Raw genomic sequence first — 6,088 nt, 5'->3', positions numbered from 1 at the left:
AGGTGCACAGTTGGGGATGGCTATAGAGGCCTGGCTGCCTGTTTGTCTCCCTCCTGAGTTCCCTCTGCTCACTGTTAGCGGTGGGGATAGTAGCTGATGACTTGATGACTGCAGCATCATTTGTTTACTGATATAGTTGGCAACATTTTTCATTCATATTGCTTTTTTATACTGGAATTAACCAGGAAAGAAAAACATCATCATCTGTTTCTCCCAGGCCATTGCCAAAGGAGGTAACCTTTCAGATTACTGGATTTATCAGCAAAAATTCTGGTCTATGGATCACCCTAGTCAATTTCCTTGTCTCTGATTAACACCCAAACGTGGGGAAATTTGTGTCCAGGCTCTACGCAAAGAAAGAGACACAAGGCAAAAGTAACCAGATAAAGCTGCAAGTGTGGTCTATAGACCCTTAAATTTTCACTGGCCTCCATGGCTGTCACTTTTCCTGTCCTGATCCACACATTCAGATAGGAACAACCCAAGAGACGTATATGATGCCAAGTTTGCCTCCACAAGAAGCAACTTTCTCCCTTGAGTCAGACTAAGTGCCAGTAAACATGATCAGAACTCTCTCCCTAACATTAGAAGAGCTATCCAATTCCACGCCAAAGCAATAGCAGCCTAACAACAAGAGTTACAACAGTTTTGAATAATTGCATAGTCCTTGATTATCTACTTGTTGAACAAGGAGGTGATTATGCCATAGCAAATACTGCCTGTTGCACATGGACAAATGTCTCTGGAGAAGTAGAAATTCAAGTATACAAGATCAGGGGACAAGTGCACTGGTTGCAATAAATTCCATCTGATTCTCCATGGTCCTTTGATTTGTTTAGTTGGTGACCCTCAGGTCTAGTATCCTGGTTCAAAACCATTATACAAACTGGATTTGTCATATTAGTTTTAACTCTGCTTTCCATAACTATTTTTAAATTTTATATTTGCCTGTCAAATTCTTGTAGAAACAAGATATAATAAGGTGATGCTCGCTTAATGCTTCTAGATGAACTCTAACACTTAAGAACATAGTAAGATATAGACTGAGAAATGCCTGAGAGTTCTCCCTCTTATCCTTCCTTCTTACTGAGACATGACAGCCAGGAAAGGTCCTTCCTGGCACTGAGGGACAAAACCACACAATAAGAAAAACCTGATTCTTGATCAGTGATGCTTTTGAGAAAAAAATCTTGATCAAAAGGGGAAATGTGAAAATGAATATAGGAAAACTTCATTCAAATGGAGTCAGGAAGCCCTCAAGGGGCTGTTCTCATGTCTGTACTGCTGCTTACAGCTTACTATACATACCCTAGCAGAAAGAAGCTTTATATACCCCAGCAGGAAGAAGGAAGATTTTTTTCCTTGCCCAGTAACAACCCAACCAATGAGAAGCTACTACAACTCAATAAGAGCCCTCCACAGCCCTGAATTCTTGCTCTCCTCCAATGAAGCTTCATTCAAAACAGTCCTTCCAAACACCTTCCTTTCTTCTATAAAAAGAAAGCTCTTCTCCTTTGTTCTCCAGATTTGCCTATGGTTCACCATAGTTTGCATGTCTCAAATTGCAGTTCTTTTGCTGTTCCTGAATAAACTCAATTTTGCTGGCCAAACAGCTAACCTTTATGTTTTAAAAGTTGACAATTGCAACTGAGTTCCCTTGAGTTTGGAATAAGAAAATTAAGAGTAACGGGAGACACCTTAATCAGAGTGATGGTTGGTTATGCTAATTCTAAAAGCCAAGGTGAAATTATTTCTTTGTGTTGGTTAATATGTAAGGAAGTTGGATATTTCTGTTTTTTCTGAAATGATTACTCATTTAATCAATAAAGAAGGTTCGAAGAAAAATGTCTCACTTTGAATTTGACAGTTCTGTATAAAGCAGAGTTCTAAACAGAAGCATCTCAGCATTGGCAGTCAGAACTCCAAACAAAAAAGTGTAGAAAGATTACTTTAAACCAGCTTTATTCCTCAAATCCTCCACTCTTATCAATGTCTTTCCACATCAAATCCATCCATCTCAATGTTATCTAAGGCTATGTTTTGAGGCATAAAAATGATTACAGAAGAATTTTTATATTTTTATGACATATTATTAAAATTCCAGGAGATTGAAAAACTTTGGACATTTCTTGAAATTCAACATAACTTTCTTTTCTGAAACCTGACATGAAAATGTGTATGTCATCACATTCTCTAGTTTTCTTACTCCAAAAGGTATTAGTGTCAGTCTTGGAAGTCAAAATTAATAAGAGAAAGGATAGGGGAGAAAAAAATCTATTGAGCACTTGTATATTTTTAATATTGCCTTAAATATTGCATATATAGCCCATATATATTATAATACATTCAAAAACACACAGTGTTTATGTACAATTTAAATTATAATTATATATGCATAATTTCAAATTTAATTCCCATTAATATATACTAATCTTAGTACAACTATTTTCATTTTAAGCATAAGGAAATTGCAACTGAGAATGACAAAACCCCACAGTTAAGATCCCAAAACTTGAGTATTCTTCATTTCAATATGAGAGAATAAAAGCTCAGAGAATTTAAGTGACTTCTCACAAGATTGTACAGAATTTAGAAATGAAATTAGAAGTTCTCCTACCACATCAGTCTGCTTCCATGAAACAAGAAAACAGAACTTTTTTAAAGCTAATTCTGAGTCATGCAATCTGTTGAGATTCTTGCATTATCACTCATTAACCACAAAACTCTGCAACCTAAGTGTCTTCTACTCTGTATTTTGTTCATTTTGGGAGTTTATTGGGGTTTTTTCCCCAAGGATATACAGTGATATCTAGAAAGGTGAAATAAATTTACCTGAGATCAAACAGTCAAAATTTCAGGTTTAGATCTGATCTCTATTCTACCTCAACTCACTTGACTCTTTCCTCAACAAACAGTGGCGATATCATTCATGTAGCACTTACTACTAAATAGACATTGGTAATATGTCCAAATAACAAAATCTTAAAATTTTAGACTCACAAAGCATACATCATTAATTCATGTTGATTGTTGATTCTACACAGGGGCCAGACAGCCACTGACTGGGAAATTTTCTTACAGCCCTAGTAATTTTTCAGAGAAAGTAAGTTCACTGGGTGTTTTCTTTTGTTTTTTCATTTCATAAAACAAACTGGTCAATATTTTTTGAACTTACAACAGGGACCAATCAGTAACTAAATCCCTTGGTAGAAAATAACATATTTTTCTTTTATAAGAAAATTCTGTTTATATCATATCCCAATAATTATAAACCTATACACAAAGCAAATATAAATAAAACTAAACAACAAAACCTATTATATAATTCCTTCTCAAAGTATATCATAGAATTGGTGGTCAGTCATCCTCATTTTCCTGTATAGGTTAAATATTTATGTAAGAACAAAGACACATAACAACAATATAGGGCACTGCAGCACCCTGAAGTTTCACTTGTCCTAAGTATAATTATGTTCATTATTATTTTCCCATTATGGGAAATATGTTACATGCTAATTTTTGGAAATTATATTATACATAATATTTGTAGACTAAACTATGTTGATCAAATTAATAATAGGAATACTATACTTACCAAATACTTATGATAAATCACAGTTTATATAGTTTACAAGAAATTGCCTCGGTAATGTCACAGTTATATTTCAGAGCATAAGTAAAAGTCTTTTTCAGTTGACTAACTGCTGATCGGGAAGTTTGAGGGTTGTTTTGTACTTCACTGGCATCCTCTAACTGAATTCTCTCTTCTACCTCCTACTAAATTTTCTCATTTTGAGTACAAATAACTTTTTATACATGAGGCTTTTCTGAACAGGTAAATAGCTTTAAGGGTGAAAGAAACAATAGAATTTAAGAACCCTGTCTTTCTGCTAGTTTACTATATCAGGAATCTGACTTGTCATCTCTAGAGTCATTCATTTAGCTATGCTATGTATGAGACTTCACCAAGTAGCAAGCATTACCAACAAATTATTCTAAAAATCTGATTCAGGACAATGAAACTGTGTTTCAGTCTCCTGTTTTTAGGATCTGTGTTTCTGCAGCTGTCTACAATTCCAAAATAGCCTTTTTAAGAAGGCGATTAAGAAGACCTGTTTCTCTCAATTAAGTTTTTAAATTTAAAACTAGGAAAATAGAAGCATCTGCATATCTTGACACAGGCTTTTAAGTGTTGTTAAATATTAGTCATATCACAATTTAAAAATCATCATAATTATTATTTAAATGTGTTGTTCTATTTAGTGTTATAAAACTGTGAAACTGTGTATGTGTTTCTCTGTGTGTGTGTGTGTGTGTGTGTGTGTGTATGTGTGTGTGTCTTGTAGGTAATAAAACTATACTATAATGTACATACTCCTTGGTATTACTCCTATGCTTAACAGGGTATTATATTTTAGGTATCCTATATGTCACTAACTTTTCTGCCACAAATTTTTGATGCCCACACAGCATTCCATTGTATGTATCAATGACTGTTCTTGCATGAAAATCACTTGGGGAACTGCTTTAAAAGTATAGTTTCTCAGCCTACTGAATGGGAGAACATATTTGCAAATGATATGACCGACAAGGGATTAATGTTCAATATATATAAACAGCTCATACAACTCAATACCAAGAAAAAAAAATTCACAAACAATCCAATTGAAAAATGGGCAGAAGACCTGAATAACACATATAGATGGCAAACAGGTACATGAAAAGATGTTTACACGATACTATAGATCAACTGTATTTCAATTTTAAAAAGATGCTCAATATTGCTAATCATCAGAGAAATGGAAATCAAATCCACAATGAGGTATCACCTCACATCAGTCAGAATGGCTACCATAAAAAAGACCACAAATAACAAATGTTGGTAAGGATGTAGAGAAAAAGCAAACTCAGGTAAACTGTTGGTGGGAATGTAAATTAGTGCAGGCACTACTGAAAGTAGTGTAAAGGTTCCTCAAAAAACTAAAAATAGAATTACTATATGACCCAGCAAGTCCATTCCTGGGGTTGATATCCAAAGAAAATGAAAACACGAATTTGAAAAGATAAACCTACCCCAATGTTCATAGCAACATTATTTATAACAGCCAAGATATGAAAGCATCCCAAGTGCCTATCAATAGAGGAAAAGATAAAGAAGATGTGACATATATTTAATGGATTATTAGTCAGCCATAAAAAGGAATGAAATCTTGCCACTTGCAACAACACAGACTTGGAAGGTATCATGCTTAGTAAACTAAGTTAAATGGAGAAAGACAAATACTGTATGTTATCACTTATATGTGGAATCTAAAAATTGAGCATTGACTGTAACAAAACAGAAACAAACTCACAAATAAAGAGAACAAGCTAGTGGTTTCCAGTGGGGAGAGAGCAGGGGGAAAAGGGCAAGATAGGGTTAGGGGATTAAGAGGTAGAAACTACTGTGTATAAAATAAGCTACAAGGATATATTGTACAGCATGGGGAATGTGAGCTGGCCTTGAGACGAGTTGAGGCTGTGGGACCCAAGGCCACGACTACAGAGCACGTTCGTAGGATGCAGTAAATAATTGCTCCACGCACGTGTCAATTATATAAGATTTAGAACAAAGAAAATAGAAGTACGCATGTGCCAGAGATACTCTGTAAGCCTAATGAACAAAGAAACTCGGACTGCACATTTGCTGACAGAAAAACAAGTAAAAGCAGGACAAGTGTATCATAGGCACGCACCTCCCTGTGGCAATAAAGTGCTGTTAACCCCCTGGTGTCTTTGGCTGAAGTCTGTCCGGCAGTAAGGCAACTCCTCGTTCATTTTTTCATTTGGGCCACTCACCTCCTAGAACTCGACATCAGCCTCCCTCAGCTGACAGGGAATATAGCCAATATTTTATAATAACTTTAAATGGAGTATAATCTATAAAAATATTGTATCAATATGTTGTACACCTGAAACTAACATCATATTTTAAATCAACTATACATCAATAAGTGCAAAGAGAGTCAGAATCTCCCATCAGAAATGCTGACTCAAATAGTTGGGGTGAAGCAGGAAAATCTGGAGCTTCATCAAGCTCCTTAATTGA

This window comes from Vicugna pacos, chromosome 2 (genome assembly GCF_048564905.1).
Source record: "Vicugna pacos chromosome 2, VicPac4, whole genome shotgun sequence".
In the NCBI taxonomy this organism is placed as follows: Eukaryota; Metazoa; Chordata; class Mammalia; order Artiodactyla; family Camelidae; genus Vicugna; species Vicugna pacos.
The sequence above is the reverse complement of the archived record's forward strand: the minus strand, read 5'-3'. Positions refer to the sequence as shown.